An 18,018-nucleotide genomic window follows, 5' to 3' on the forward strand; every position below is an offset into this window, starting at 1 on the left:
GGGTACAGAGTGGAGGTTATATTAACAGACCTTTATAGTTGTTAACTATTCACCTGACCCATCAAACACAGAAAACTCACCATACATTTTTTTTTACCAACTGCGAAATCGAATCCGTGACTCACACTGTTGCTCGAAATGATCAAAATAAATAATGTACTCTCGAAAATTCTGTGTGCGAAGGGAACATAAGTCTAAAATACTATTTTCCTTCTAAGTGAAATTTAATTATCCAATTCACCGCCATTGATTTGACTCATGGCTTTACTATTTTATGGTTAATTTAATTCATTTTTAAATTTTCTTTCATTTATTTTCATTTCACAGACAGAATTTAATACATGGATTGTCGACAAAGTAAACATGGAATATAGTAAATTTATTAACTTCTTAATGATTCTATGTAATAATGAGTAGAAATAATTTAATCATCAGTAATCAGTAAGTAAGTAATGTATGGTTTTTAATGTTTATTAGTGCTAGCGCGAATTTTAGTAATATTGTAGTTACTGCATATGTAATATTTTTATTCTGTTGTATAATAATAAAAGTCAGTAAATAATCTAAAGTATAATTTTTAGGAGCTTGTAATAATTTTATAAAATGGCATTGGATTATGTAACAAAACAATGAACGACACACTATTCAATTTGTTTTTTCTAAATTATTAAGTTACAGTAATATCTCGATAATCAAAACTAATTAATTGGGTATGAGGGTAATCCAAATATTGATAAATGTAAATAAAAAACCGAAAATATTTTATGTTTCCATTCATCAATGCTTTTTTTCTGAAATAAAGTTTGGATGATCGAAAACCGATGTAATCAAGGATTATAATTATGGTAACAATGCTTAAAAATGAATTTGACATCTATGCTGTTTTTATAACAGTTTTTAAAATAAAGTTTTATATATCGTATCATCTTGGATTTTGACCTGTTGCAACCAAACATTATTGTCATGTTCGTTTGATACTTTGTTTTTACCATCCTATTTAGTGTATAACAAGTTTTAAAAATAATGATTCTAAAAAGCAATAAGAAAACAGATGTTAACCATTTTAAAAACACAGTTTAGTATTGATTGCACCGTGAGCTAGTGTATATGGCATGTTTTGCGTTTTCTCTATATTTAATTTGCTCTGGGCGATTTATACCAAAATCCATACTTGTAATTTGCAGCGATTTCTTTCTTTATTAGGGAATTAAAGGACATTCTTTTTGATAATTATCCTTTTTTCTATGGGGTACATATTATTATGTAATTGTTTTCATATAAAAATCATGGCTTGCTACATATTGAAAAAAGACCAACAATCCCAGAGCTCGAAATTGACGAAAAATAAATAAATGAAGCCTCTAATAACATATTGATTGTGTCAATGTGAATAGGGTAACATATAACATTTTGATCACGCGTAGGTATCACAAAGAGTATTATTTTTAAATAATGCTCATCTTTTTAATTATACGTTTTTTTTATATAATTGGGCCCCTGTATGCATAGATCCCGTTTAACATTAAATCTGGCCCTGCATATAAAGCTGATAAATCTCATTATTAATTAAATTTAATTAATCAATAGATAGTTCATCATCAAAATCCTATATGGATCGTGACTTTGTCTCCATGTGTTTCATATCCATTTTTGACAGTCTAAATTACCCCTATAAAAAGTGAACCACTGATACAAAATTATAGATTGTTTTAGCTAAATTGCGATCATTTGCTTTATGTTTTATAATTAAAATATGTATGCGATCATTGCGATTCAAAATGCTCTCATGCGAAGATAAATCTTTATTTTTGAATGTTTATTTAATTTTATATTTTTTTGTATATTAATGGTTCGGTAATGCTTATTAAAATATTATTTTTATTAATATTTTACCTCGATTTACCATTGCGCTAAAGTGGTTGAAGCTGTGACCAGAAAATGACAGTAATTTACATACGCGAGTCTTTTTGCAAATTGCTGTGAATTCAAAACCTTTGGTCAATATTGAGTATGTTCACTTCCATAAATTTCAATAATCTGGGGTGTTAAATTTTGATTTAATAATTTATATGATTTTTATATGAAAAAAGTAAGATCATGTATTATTTATTTCTTTTTAAATTTGCCATGTTATGTAATATTATGCCCAAGGTCACTTATGGAGCAATGTTGCCAACTCCCATTAACAAAATAAGTCAGACTGGGTAGGAAAATAAAATATTATACAGTCGAACTTTGGTTATTACGAGGAAAATGGGACATAAATTTATGTATATTATAATATTACATTTTTCTCAATTTGCTTGGGGATGCTGCAGTTCCGCAGTGCATATGGACGAGCCGCCATTGGTTATATCTAATTTTTCCCTGTGAAAAATTGAAAAAAACTTTTTAGCTGTCTTGAGAAAATGGTTTATCAAAAAAATATTCACTCAAATAAAATTAACATTGAATTAAGTTTTTTTTTGTATGACCTATCTTCCACAAAATTTATCAGTGTAGAGGTCGAGAACTTCTTTTATGCAGTGACGTCCCGTGGGGGTAGGCAGATTGAGCGTCGCTTGGGGCGGCAGTCACTTGAAGGGCGGCAAATATAGGAGAATCATTAGGTATACTATATAGAAATAGGTACCTAAATTTAGTAAGTACCTAATAATGAAAATATCCTTCGATTACAAAAATCAGCTCACTGGTTAGAAACAAAATGTATTAAGAATTAACATAAAAGGTTTAACAGAACTGTATTTTTTTATCGGTATTGCGATGTCTAGTTTACTTATGTTGTCCTTGGACGTCACATTCTTGATGACCAGCAATGACACGTGTAGATTTGCGAATTATATTTTGAATTACAGGTACTTACTAGCTTGCGTGTTTTGAAAGTTGTCAGGTGTATTTTTTAATGTATCTGAAACCGTGGACTCGCAATATTGTTTATTGAAGTAGAGATGGCATTTAAATTGGATTTAGTGGTATATATTTTGTTAGTAATGTATCCATACAACACATTTCTTAAATATTGGGGTCATGTAAGGATGATAAAAAATACTGTATAAAAATGGGGCGGCATTTTAGCGCTGCCTAGGGGCGGCGTTTTGTCTAGGGACGTCACTGCTTTTATGGATACATAAAATAATAATCTTCTACTTTTCCAATATTACATATAAACACAAGACCTAGCTTTCTAATAAAAAGTTTAATGTTATTAGAAAAACGATAGATTTAACGCCACATGCCTGATGGGATTTTTACTTTAGATGATTATTAAATAATGGGAAAGAAAATATTGATTTGGTGGTGACGTTGCTCCGGCGTCTTTTGGTTTTGATTATTATCCAATATCATTAATGCACACTGTCCGATTACATGTAATTTTATGTCAACTACCATTATAAACTGAAAAATGACAATTATAAATAGATAATTTCTAAGATGTGTTAGTTTTACTCCATAATCATGATTTTTTATTAAATATGTTAATACGTATACACCAAATGTTTCTTTCTTTTCTCCTCATCCTTTTTCATATGATCGCATATTTATTAACATATCGCTAAAACTGTGAATATTATGAAACTTACTTAGCATTTCCATAATCACATTCTATTCTGAAATACCTTGTTCCAACTTTTGTTATACTCTTTCTAATGAGCTTAGGACTTACTTACAACTCAATTCTAGAGTCTACAAAAACAGAATTCAACATAAATAGTGCACACCAAACTTTATCAATCATGCTTATTTGTTTTTATTGAACTAAGAATAAAATTTGCAGATGGTGCTGGTTAGTTTTTAAAATTCAATTAATCCCTGCCTAAACCAAACCATAATAGTTTAGGTATGTTATGGGTGTTTCGACAAAAATAGTGCACACTTTTTCAGTCGTACTTATTTGTTTTCGTTGAAATAAGAATAGATGGTGTTAGTTAGTTTTTTTTTTTAAATTTATTAAGCCCTGCCAAACTAAACCATACCTACCTAATCGATAAAAATATTCTTCCATCTATAAAATATCTAAAATGATATATGGTTTAATGGCATAAATTTAGATATTTTATAGATAGACAAATATTTTTTTTACTTTTATCTACTATGGCTTCGATTAGGCAGGGTTTAATTGAATTTTAAAAACTTATAAACATTGTAGCCTTCGTACAATGAAAACAAATACGTTTGACCTAGTGTAGTGTGCACTAGAGCTTCCTAACCAAAACCGGGTAACCGCGGGTTTCTAAACTAAACAAAAACTGGGTAATTTCACACGGTTAATATTATTAGTCCTAAGCACATGAACGAAAGAGACAAACAGCTAAAATAGCATGTGAAACCAACAACTGTCTAACCACAGAACAATCCCTGTATCTTACACTAAAGTAATAAAATCTAATTGTATAAATAGTAATTGTCTAAATTACTTTATTACCTACCCATTAAATTTAAATGGCTTACTTAATGTTATTGGTGTTGTGAGAGTGAAATTTCCTAGAATAAAATAATAGCGTTGCGGCCAAAATTTCTTTGAGTTTTTTGCTTAATCCCCCAAATTGAGTACACTTGTCATGTCTGTAAATATTTATACTTGTTTCAAAAGTGTCAACTATTATTTATTTTTATTATTGGATGATTGCAAATCAAATAATATACCCTCATGAGGCTTAGTTAAATCACTACCTTGTTGTAAGTAGGTAATAAGATTCTTGTTGTCATTGATAGGGTTTTCCAAAAATATCGAAGCTATGAAATTCTAAAAAGAGATAACATATTAATTACCTACTTAATTGACTAGCTACTTAACCACTTTTTATTTAAGTGACAATATATTTTTAAATAAATTAGTATCTAGCTAGAGTTATAATATTTCGTCGGTGTTTTGTAAAAAGGGCGAATTAAACAAAATGCTACTTTACAGGAGAATTTTTAACTTTTGACATTTATTTGTTTTTTACCTGTAGATGATTATAAATATCTAACAAGTTTATAATAAAGCTTAGAAAGAATACTGTCATTATAATAGGTATTATTATATAATATTTAAAAGGCCTAATATGTCACATTTGCTTTTTATTTCGTAATTTTAATTAATTTAATTTCAGTTGATTATCATTTTTAAGTACTTTCCTGTGGAGATAAAAATTTGCCGTTTTTACACAACAAAGCTAGTGGGGTACATATTGTATTTTCATTAAAATCTCGATTTCGCCAAAATGGTTGATTCGCCCTTTTTACAAAACACCGACGATTTAATCTATGGTACCTAAGTATATAAGTGTTATTTGAAAAATAATAATCATTATGTTTTTTATATATCACGTAGGTACGAAATTATAATCATATTAGAAATGACAGGCAGATACTTGATAATAATGACATAAGTCTTAGTACCCTTATGCACTTGATAATAATTAATTCTTTCTCTGTGAATTATTGATTATTAAAATACCAAACAATTTAAAAAGGTGATAATTAGTAGTCAATGATTATTACGACTTACTTTACCATAGGCATGTCCTATTTGAAGTAGGCTGTAATCAACTATCTACTATCCAGTGTCAGAATGCAGTGATCTACCACACTCTATCTTTGTCATTGTTCCACTTATGTATTTGGCTGAAGATAGTTAGCTTGTATTTTATCATCCCAGGTAAATCGTCAATTACCCATTTGTCATGAAAATGGTGAGATTGGTCTTCTTTTGGGAAGTCATTGTCAAATTATTGTCTGAATTGTTATTAGAGTTCCACCCATTTATAAGTTTTAGGCACCAAATGCTATCAAAAACAAATGTCAAAAATAATACTCCAATTCACTCAAAACTTTATCATGTCTTAACAATATTTATGTAGGTCTACAACAATTATTAATATTAATAAAATTATTTGTATTATGTACCTGCATGGGCGAGTGATAATGTGTCACATAATCTTTGGATCCAGAGCATGGACGTGGACGTAGTAGGTCCAGCAAGTGGATAACATATTATGTTATATCTCATTTATCAGGAGGTGGCTAAAATTCATGTCTAATTGTGGAGACAAAGAGAAAAAATGTGCAAAAAATAATATCGAAAATACTTGAAAATTCATTTTTAATACGACGGTTATAACCGGTTACCCATTCACAAAATAACCGCTAACTGGGTAGTATTTTTCCTCCGGTTAATTAGAAGCCCTAGTGTGCAGCATTTATGTTGGATCTTAACAGCCTACACCCACCCTTTGCCATTTGTATTATAATAAAGATGTGGCATAAAAATTATATGTATAGTGTGAAGAAGTGTGAATTAAAATCCACTAAGGACAATGAGGCGCTGAGTCGCTAAAGTAGCTCCTGAGGGTTTTTTGAGTTTTGAGTAAATCACGAAAAACTGTTATGGACAGTGTGTAAACTTTGTGTGTAATTTAAGTTGTTTTGTATCTTCCAGGTTAATATTGAAAGTAAAATAAAACCTCCAATTCAATTTATTTGCGGCAACATTCCAAATAAATGCATTTTAATTGTCCGAAGAGTGGACATGAGTGACTCGCTGTCGCAAGGAGCAAAATTTGTTACTCACATTTTGACATTCGATGTCAATAGAGTTGAATTTGGCACTTGCAGGAACATGGTCGGCCGGAAATGACAGCTCAGTAGCGGCCCGTATTTATTTCAATTAATATAGATATTTTAGAATTTATTTTGCCAAACAAATATTTTGTAGCCATACTTACCTACTAGCTGGTAGATCTTTTTTCACATTGCATCTATTTAGCTTTTAAAAAGCATTTTTTCGGAATAATGAATCATTTATTAATGAGCAGCAAGCAAGAAATTACAAAAGTATACAAAATAAAAGAATAAGTGATTTCTGGGGACAATTGGAAATAAGTTTAAACACATTGACTGCTGAGTAGATAATTACTTTTTAATTATATTATTTAAAATGCATGCTAATTACATTGATCGGCCGCCTGATCGTTACGTCGTTACGTCTTTAGCATCCAATGCCTTAAATAAATTAGTACAGTATAATCTCGTTAACTCAAAATACAGGGGTCCCTAAAAATTTGATTTTGAATGAACGATAATCGCCATACACTAAATTTTTCGAAAAAAAATATTTTTCGTAACTTGTATGGGGACTATTTTTTAGTCTTAAGTAGATAACGAAAAATAATTTTAATCGATGTTTACTAGAGTAAAGCCAAAAACGAATTTAATGATGTTGCAAGTCGAAACATGTGTGTACTTTTAACTCAATAGATACATCCCAAAAAGTATGTTTTTAAACCAAACGCAATCCTAATCAAATCAACATGTAAGTCATTTCCCACGACTTATTGAAATTATCTGAGTTAGTCTATGGCATAAACAAATATTAAGGTAGCGCAGTGCCCAACCAAACCTATGCACGGGTTATCAGCATTTAATATAGATATTATGTAAATATATATAAAGAACTTTAAGGCGATTATGTTAATTAATTTAACATAATTATGGATTCGCTTAGAAAGTCATCTAGTGATTCAAAAATGTTCCATTAAGAAGGGTCCTAAAAATATTTGTTGACACAAACTAAATTATGTTAAAAACTTGTACTTAAAAAACTTAATTAAATCACGCTTAATATTCAATATTTACGGCATACTTAAAAAAACGCATACGAAACTAAAATTTAATATGACATGACACCACTGGATTATTCAAACTATAGCAAAAATTAATGTTTGCAATGCCCATTTTCAAATACTCTTCTTGGCATAATGCATTACATTTCCAGCCAGCTGGATTTCTCAAACGCTTCCTTGATTCTCCTGGTTGAGATTCCCTTACACTAACTAATGAAACATCCATTATTAATTAATAAAAATAATCAAATAGTTTCAAATCAAATAGACCAGTTTAACACGATTGTATAGAGAATTTAAAGTACGTTTAAAATCAGTATTTGAATGGCGGCGTCTGATTGGTCGGTTTAAGAGACAATTTAGCGACTCATTATTTTTTCAAAGAGCGCGCTTGGCGACTCACTTCAACATTCATTTTGATTTTTTGATACTGCTTTTTATGGGGTGAAACTGATGGTAAACGTGGCAGTAATGAGATCTCCGCAATCATGCACAAATCTTCGGATAGGACTGACAAAGCGGGAAAAAATCAAGGATTTATTATACTGTGATTATTATTTTATTTTTTTATTTTATTTATTTATTACTGAATTAATTACTGAAAAATTCAACTTTCATTGAATTGATAGAAATACATTTTCTATTACCAGTGGGTCTATTCTGTATTTATTGACCGCTAAAGTGATACATATTATCAAACTTAGGGTAGGTTTGTATCATAGAATTAGCACTTATTGTAACAATTACAATACGTTGATTGTAATTGTTGCAATAAGCGCTACATTTTAACAGCACCTCTCTTGCTGCTGTTAAAATACAGCACTTATTGCAACAATTACAATACGTTGGTTGTAATTGTTGCAATAAGTACTAATACTTTTATACAAACTTACCCTACGTTTGATAATATCTATCACTTTAGCGGTCGATAAGTATAGAATAGACCCACTGATCGTACTACGACGCCGGTCGATTCCATTCATGCGACAATTGAGTCATTTATATTCAGAGTAGTTTGGGCACTATCAGAATGACCCACCATAATTTTCAACGCTAGGTCATCATGTCATATGCAGAATTCCGTGACTGGAAATCTTTCGCTGCTACTTGCATTCCTTCAAAGTTCAAAATGAAATTTGGTGAATTACGATAGGCATAATGTAAAAAACTTACCAAATATTGTACCTACTCTGGTGACAGTAGGACTAAACTGTTAGACCTAGAAAATGTCATCAGATCCCGATCAAATGCTGTGATGATTTAAGCGCAGCTACCCTTGCTGTATAGTGCTAAATCACCAATATCGGAGATCGAGTATAACGATCTTAAAAGTCTCTGTGTTAAATGTAATATCCCTCAGAGATGACGGATGAGTTTATGAAACTGCCACATGGATTATCAGTGGAAGATCAGGAAGATGTGAATAAGGATAATACAGCGATTACTGCTTAAAAAATGTGGGACAATAATTTTTTTGTAAAACTGAATAGTTGATTACAATTTTATTTTATCATAATTAGTAGGTCCCCTTATTAAATTATGTACGAGTAGATACGTACCTATTTCATTTTGAAAAATAACAATACCTAATAATATAAGCGAAACCTTAAAAATACCAATCGTTTATTTTTATTTTACCTATATGTGGTTAAGTATCATATTATAATAAGCAAAAATATTAAATTAAAAAGTCAAAGTATTTTTAATTTATTTAACAGCGCTATTTATTTTAATACTTAATTATTAATGCTCTGTCATGATAATTAGCATGAAATTTATAAATAAAAACAACTACGCCAAATAGCGTAAGCGACATGCCTGGAAAAAATATCGCATCATATACATAAGCAAAACAGCGTTACCGCCACTATCTCGAAAACTAAAAGCACTAATGCAATTGTTTTATAATTTCCGTATAGGCAGTAACCAATTATTATTAACCACATTAACAGAATTCATTTTTGGAACTAATTACCGAAATAATTAAGAAAAAACCTTCTCTAAAATTTATAAATTGTCGCTTACGTTGTTCTGCCGATTAAGGGTCGATATGTACATTCAAAACTAATTTTATGGAAAAATCGCCAGGAGCTAGTTTAGCGACTCAGCGCCTCAAATATGAAAGAACAGTTAGACCTTTTCATACATTTTTGTGCTATCGTTCTCAATACGATGGAAGCGAATAAGTAAGTAGGCACGCATGATATTTGATAATTAATTATTATAGTAACCCGCATGTGAAATATATTGTCTTATCTTGTTTTATATAAATAAACTGAAATCAATAATGTTGAGCTAACTGTGAAAAGAATATTGTGAAGTATAAATACGTAGCATCTTTCATTTTAACATAGCGTAGACCGCATTGTCAGCACAACTCCTTTGACTGCCCACCACACCCATTCAATGACATTTTTGACATTTTATTTTTTTATATAGGTACCTTTGTTTGCTGTTATGCTAGTAAACAGCATGTTAGAAAATCGCTCTTCTGTATTTGTGATCTATGAAATGTGTCTTTATGGCCATGCCAGCCCATAGGAATTAAGTTGTGAAAATGTAATAAAGTATAGATTTGGTTGTTATATAAATGATTTCATTGAGATTTTGAATGGGAAGCCATTAACAATTAGTATTTTAATTTCCTTAACCAGCTTACATAAAAGTTTTTATTTTTATACCAAAGTATTTTTGCATGTTTTACGAATTTGGCAGATGGAATGAATCTTATTTACTTAGGCCCGCACCACATTACGCGGATATTCCATCGGAACGCCAATACATTTTATTACATATAATTTGCTAAAATCGGGCACATTATGCGGAAGATCGGTTGTCCGTTAGCGGGCCGCTCAACTTCGGCGTCTACTACGACGGCAACGTGAATGTGGCTGCAATGTTTAGTAACGGATTTACCGCGACGGAACTCACGTAACATTGCAACCACATTTAATGCGCATCCTCTGCGACGGAATATCCGCGCAATGTGGCGCTGGCCTTACAGTACATAATATTTACTCCATAGAATAAATTTTATTGCAATAGTTTATATTAAATTTAACTCTATAGTGCCGGCTAGATGCTCATACTTTACCATAAGCTTGTATCGGGAAAACTGTAGCTCGCGCAAACCAAAAAGCGCTATAAAAGTAGTTTGCACAAACTATACCGCGCAGGCAAGTCGCTATACCGCACAGGCAAGTCGCTGGCGCTTATGGTAAGTATACGCTAAAGTTTTTATTACAAATCACTAAGGGTGTGAATATATGAGATAGGTACATGCAATAGATTTAGTAGTTATAATATATAAAATCCAGCCCTCCACTATATCTAATTTTGTTTATTGTATCAAAATGTGGAAATGAATAAGGTGTGACATTTGTGAACAATTATATTGCTTACAAAAGTTGGCCTAACATAGAATACATTGCCCAACTCTTCCAAAATGCTAAATCTTGATTGCAATACGCCAAAAGTTTTTTTTAAATCCAATTTGATTAAATAATATCATTGGTAACTTTTCATACTATCGTAAAATAATAATACTTAAAACCAGTGGCAGCTCGTCAATATGCACTGCGGAACTGCAGCACCCCCAAGCAAATTGAGAAAAATGTTATGTAATGTATATTATATGAAAATATCAATATTATTTAAGCATGTATTAAGTTCGCCTGTGCACCGATACATCCAATAATTATCATACACCGCGCGCGCGCAACGAAAAGGTGATAGACCTTTTTTCAAGGAAAAAAGACAGAATAATCATTGATGTTAATAGTAAAATACAATCCAAATAAACATTTATTTTTAATCAACCGCAGCACCCCCAGATATCTTATCCACGAGCCGCCACTGCTTAAAACTAAATAGAAGATATTATAGGTTTTTATTGATTGAAATACTTGGGTACATAATTGTGAGATTGAGATCTGAGATGTCTTGATACCCTGTAAGAAAATAACATCAGATTAGTGAATTATAATTTTTTTTTTACTGTGTGTTTGGTCCAGTGCATATACCCATTGAGTTGATCAAAGTGCAAACAACTATTCCACATAAAAATTCTATTAACACAACATCCACTTTGCACAGGCACATTTTTTGTGTGTAATGTGAAGATGGCAACTAACTTATCTAATGAGAATATTTAGCCATGACACAAAACACATTGATAAAATTAAAATGTGAAAGCCAATCGCTATGGGCCAAAGTTTTGAAGCCGGACTCGGTTTATTACTTTGTGACGTTCAGGCCACAAACCTTAAGAAACACATAACGCATTGAATGTCCTCAAATATTAACAATATTGAATGTGTGTTTCGTTTACGTGACAAACTTTTATGCATATTGTGTTACAGACGTAACTATTGAAATTAATCTTCATGTTTAAGTTTATTTATATTTCTCCACTCTCGAGATATAGCTACAACCTCACCCAAAAAGCGACCCACTTTCCATTAATTCTGTGTTCCCTCGGTCTTGACAATGCGACTATTCATTAAATTTTATTAAAAAGAACTATTATTACAGGGGGTTCTCGTTATCCGAGGGTAATTGGGACCAAAAAAATACTTCTTAAAGCGAATCCGCTTAAAACAGGGACCAAAATATACTTGGTAAATGAATTTATTTAGGACATGTTTAGAAAATAAAAAGACACGTAAATAAGACAGAAATAGTGTAGTAGTATGAGATTGAAAGTGACAGTTGGCGACTGTGAGCTGTTGCACTTGTGTTTTTATAGTTTTTTTTGTATTCTCCTGCAAAGTCGTAACTGTGGGGACTCAGATAACGAATACTCGGATGACGAGGACACCCTGTACCTTATTGTTTTTTTAAACTATAATAGGCCAAGTGGCCCAATGACAGTAATGTAGTGAAACCGTATTTCAGTAGTAGAAGTGAAACGATCACATTAATATATTGTGACCTCACCGGGAATTCAACCCTGAACACTGGGAGAGAAGCCGGTGCTTTACGCACTGGACTACAAGGGCCTAGTATGTTAAACCGCTCAGAAAAAAAAGGTTGATAATTAACTATATGAATCTTATGTTTCTCTTCTTTCTTTGACAGTAAAATAGATTTAGAATATTTATATGACAAAATTAATATTCATAAAACAAATGATCAGTATTTTAAATTTGGACAGATGCAAACATGAAATATTTTGTTTGCAAGCGCAAACACACCATATTTCATGAACTTATAAAACATTGATATATTATACTATTGAAAATGAATGTAATTGATGGTGATCTAATTGTTTAATAATAGGGCAATTATTGTTAAAGTTACTTACTAACTACTATTTCGTGATCCTTTTCCTCTCTCCACGCTGTCGCTGATTTTTCTTCCTTAGAATTTTTTGCATCATCACAATAATTAGGAAGATTTCAATAATCAATTCGTATTCATCTTCTTTGTTTTCTTGGCCCAGCATCAACGGGACCTAAAAAGTGGCACAAGTGTCAAAATTTGGGGCTAGTAATATCTGAGGTCGTTAAAAAGAGCAACTGTTTCAGTCAAGGCAAAAAGCAAAGTTCACTTATTGTTGCTGTCTGTTATTCATTTCTTTAGCAATGAATGTCTGCACATAACTTGATATCTACATATTATTTCAATTAAAATCACATGTTTTTTAAAGTAACTATTTTATTTTTTGCTACTGAATTGACCCAATAATTTTTCTCATATATTATGTATGCATTAATGTGGCATATTTTAATCATTTTTCAATATTTAAGGTATATCTCCCCTTTCCTTTAACATACAGAAAAATATTATTTATAAAGCTGGAGTGAACTAGACTAAAAAAAAAACTGACCGGTTTTATATATCTACACGAAGGGTTCCTAACCTTATTTACTATTCTAAATAGTTAACACAGATAACATTCGGAGATATTCAAGGCGGTTAACTTCAATAATTGTTAGCTCAGTTAACACGTGTTATTTGATTCAGATACCAGATGGAAGTCTCCCATAGGAGACCACCTCAAAGGGCGGACCAAACCATCAACTTTCCCATAACATCACAGCCTACGTCTACTCTTCGCGGTTCTCGCAACCCTCGGCCGAGCGGAGCCCGCCTCAAAATCCGAAATTCAAATTCGTCCGCGCTCCCACCAAAACAGACGCGGTCTACTAAAAGCGCCTCCACTAGTCAATCCATCGGATCTGTCAGTTGGATGGGCGCGAAAAGCTCTCTCTCGCCTCGGACGCCGAACAGACAGGATCTCCAGCCAAAAAGACCGCGTCGGCAGCACGCCAACCCGCAAACCGTGACTCTCTCGCCTCGGACCCCGAACAGCCAGCATCTCCAATTTTCCAGCCAAAAAGACCGCATCGGCGCCAAGCAAGCATCAAGCATCCCAAGCCACAAGATCTCAAGCCAACAGCCAGCAAAAACCGCCTCTACCCACCGCCAACGACAATACCCTAACGACTTATAATAAACCAGCAACAACAGCATACACCATGCGTTTCTGTCCCCCACACCCGCTTCTTTGGCCATGACATTATCACAGTCTGCCATCTCCGCCTAAGCGCGAAGAAGGCCGGTGATAATTCCAAATGAAACCTATTAGAATCTCCAGTCGGAAAAAGTAAGACATGATAACTGTGTTACTCAATGACATTTGACAGCTTGCGGATAACGCGGTCATGGGTGGCTGTGTTAAAAAATATCACATCTGACAGTTAACTTTCCGGGATAACTAGTGACTGAATACGGCATATCATATTTATCACTTTTTTATTGCTTCCCACGCCACCCACAATGCCAGACCTGCAGTACGCAGATCACTTGTAGCACCGCTGCAGGGTGAGGGAAGGCCGTCCACGCCACATTTATTATCATGTTTTATTTATTGGAGATTGATTAAACCTATTATTAATATTAGATCTAATTAGTGTAATTATTACTTCGTTTAATTCTTAAATCAAAACGGTGAATTTATGAAAAATCTGAATCACAGCATAAAAAAAAAATGTTAAATTACGAGTACGACTGTAATTGATATATTGACTGATTTATAAATAATGCCACGATGGCCGCAGCGTCAGCCTATACCGTTGTGGGTACCAGGTTCGAATCCTGGGTCTGGCAAGTACACATTGTTTTTTTAATTTGTGTACAAGTCAATGTATGGACCTAATAGGTTGGGCAAGTGGCTAACTTCCATTTCTCATAAAAAAAAATCTGGTAATACAAAACCTCCACTCTGTAGATATGATCTTAACTTCCAACACCCATCAAAAGCATAATATGAAAAATTGTATGTGCGATATTATGTATGTCTAATTTCATTTTACTTATAATTATACCAATTATGCGTAGAAAATCTAATAAAAATGGCCATAATTTGTAGATATAACCACAATGGGAAAAAGAAATTAACATAAAAATCAAAGAAGTTAAGGAAAATTTTCTTACGCAGAAGATGTAGCCTATACGTATAAAAGTGATGGCAAAGAAAGGACTAATTTTCATACAAACTCTGAAAAGTAGACATAATCTATAATGGTTTGCATATAAAAGTGGCACTCACAACAAATAATTGCCTTCAGTGATTTTTATAGTAAAATTACAGAAGGCTCTATCTTAAAGATTTAACATGTTAGATTACAACAAATCAATTAAGGCCCGAAACTCAAGAATGATGTTATCACAAATATTAAATTGTAGACATATCAATATTTGTAAATAGACACCCACATCTAGTTATACTAATAATAATATAGAATTTAACTAATACTTACCAAACAGTCCAGCGGAGAGACAAGTCGTTTTGGCATTTGACCTGTAATACAAATATTTAAAACACCATTACTTATGAGGTAGATTACCATTTGCACTCTTATTCAGATAATAATAATATATGCCTTAACATGAACAAGATGAGAATTTTCCAGACGCAGGATTGTGGACCACAGGATCACATCTATCCTATCCCTAGAAGCAGACTATCTAACACTTTTATTTGCCTACTTATATATTCGTTCATTTGGTGATCTTTTCGCATTTTGCTCAACATGTATCTTTCCATCTCCATGTTTGATTTTCATACCAGCAGCACACATCGATTGAAAACTTTACGCTATAGGCAGAATAATGGAAAGTCACTTTTGAAGACACTATTCAGGCGCCCAAATGTGCTCCATGCCAGTTTGGTTATGTAAGCAATCACATCATACATTCGATGTAGTAATCTATAGAATATGACTACGCAATATAACAAGTTTCCTAGAAACTTATTTTAGAGCGCGTCAAGAAAAATTTCTTTAATGTCTTTATTTTACTATTTTCTGACTGCTTTTCTATAAGGCATGTTCACTTTTCACCCTCTTAACTCTCATAGGTCATTTCTGCTCTTGAGACATTTTTGCCTGCTATCATGAGGGATGGTTTCCAATCCTAGCGTCCTAAAGAATTTGAATTTATCAAGCATTACCTATTCTGAGTCAGAACTGTTTCCTCGTGTCAAGCCTATCTATCTATCAGGCACCATTAGCGAGTGGTGCAAGATTATTCAATCCGCTCCCCAAAGACGTAGACATTTTCAGTGATGTATATTTATTATATGAGACAAGTATGTATTTTAACTTGTTGATTATAACAAGCACTTTTTTCAATTTAAATCTTGTGTTGTGAACGTTCTGATTAGTTTTGTGCACAATATTTTGTTTTTTAAATAAATAAATGTGAAGTAAGAAAGTAAGAAATGTAAATGATGAAGTCTTACAGTGGAACACAAAGGGCATTAAATAACCACAGGACTGCCCTAAAACCCGCTGAATCGACGGATAACTAGAGACTGTGAGGAGTGGAAAGAGCTAGGAGAGGCATTCATCCAGCAGTGGATCAATCTCGGCTGATAATGATGATGATTTTCAATACATTTGTACACTGACACACAATGAATATTGTTTAATTATAAATTAAAATTCCATCCAGTACCATGCTTAGTTGATAGTATAAATTTTTACTATATTAAAACAATTCTGAAATCTAAAGGGGCCTTACAAAACCGTTCATGAATGAACAACGTTCGTTAGGTTCAAACTTGAATAATTTTACTGATTTGAGGTTGATTTTTTGATAGAGGGAGGAATATCACCTGCCTACTAATTACAACACCTTGTTGGTTCAACCGTGAATCCCCATACATCCCATATTACCCAAACAGTCATGACCATTGGTGGGATGTTCACCTTGGGTTAAACGTTAAACGAAACTGATGTTTAGCACATTTGAAATGTGGTGCTAGTTCTAAGCTTTAGTTTTGAGAGATTCTCCATTTTTTTAATTATACGGCCTGAAGGGAGGGTTATAAACTAAAAATACTGGTGGTATTTCATCAAGTCGAAGGTCTGAGAGCACAAAGAATAGCTCTCGATGGTCTAGAAACTAGATGGACGGACCAAATCCAAAATGCAAGAGAGGTGGATCCAAGCCAAGGATGTGGCGATATGACAGCCAAATCATCTAGACCATGATCTTCAGTCATGTGGTCCCAACGAAGCAGTAGTAATATTCCATCGTTTCTGGGGTCCTCTGGTTTGGACCCCCTGCCTTGTGTGCAAGCTTGTGGCTTGTTAATACTTGTTATTCCAGCCTCTATGTGTATTACACGGAGATCACAACTGTATTTTGTGATTCTGATTACCAACTACTGAGTATGGGTGATCAATGCATCCATAGCTTCCTGTATCGTTGTAAGACTTGGTATCTAATCAAGGATCTCGACTATTGACATTTAATATCCTTATTTCACTAGTTATATTATACGTCAACTAACACACGGTGGATGTAGGTACGTGACTGCGAATAACTGGGAACCGAGAGGAGGAGAGATCTGAGGGATGCTTTCATCCGGCAGAGGATCGACCGTGGTCGATGCTGATGAATTTCACGTATTAAATTGAACCATATCAGAATATTTAAGCCTCAGATGACTGCACCAATTCATGAGTCCCTCGTGGCGGGCGTGACGTCGAATGCGACTTGAAAATACTCAAGTCATGAGACCCGACGAAGAAGTTATATTCCATTCACATTAACAATTTGTATTTTTCCGTTCCTGGCGAACTTCGAACTGTAAGAAGTCGATCGAAGATTGTTCCCTTTGTGCAATTATTAATGACAACGCGGGAAAACACAAGTAATGTCTTGGAAAGTTTCTAAACCAAACGGATTTATCAGTTATCAGTGACTGCTTCGAAGAGTCTACGGCTTTTGTGGACTATTCGCCTTACGTATTGGTAAAACATCACTCATAATCAAGAAAATATTTACCTCTCATGTTTGTTTATCAAAATATTTGAACAGGAATGCAAACAGTAGGCAGAAATGGAATGATTATTATTCACGTATAGACACGAATACTTGCCGTTCGAACATGGACCAG

General features: G+C 33.0%; 1 long non-coding RNA gene across 1 annotated transcript; it reads right to left on the reverse strand.

Annotated features, from left to right (window-relative positions):
* Positions 1-11,432: 11,432 nt before the first annotated feature.
* Positions 11,433-18,018, reverse strand: LOC147079537 (uncharacterized). Its single transcript, XR_015069508.1, has 4 exons — positions 17,907-18,018; positions 15,371-15,411; positions 12,910-13,059; positions 11,433-11,554 (listed from the first exon to the last, which is right to left on the reverse strand). It is a non-coding gene; the product is annotated as an uncharacterized LOC147079537 (long non-coding RNA).

The sequence above is a fragment of the Rhyacophila brunnea genome, unplaced genomic scaffold, assembly GCF_057557595.1.
Source record: "Rhyacophila brunnea isolate RB1 unplaced genomic scaffold, BYU_Rbru_1.0 scaffold_1, whole genome shotgun sequence".
NCBI classification, from domain to species: Eukaryota; Metazoa; Arthropoda; class Insecta; order Trichoptera; family Rhyacophilidae; genus Rhyacophila; species Rhyacophila brunnea.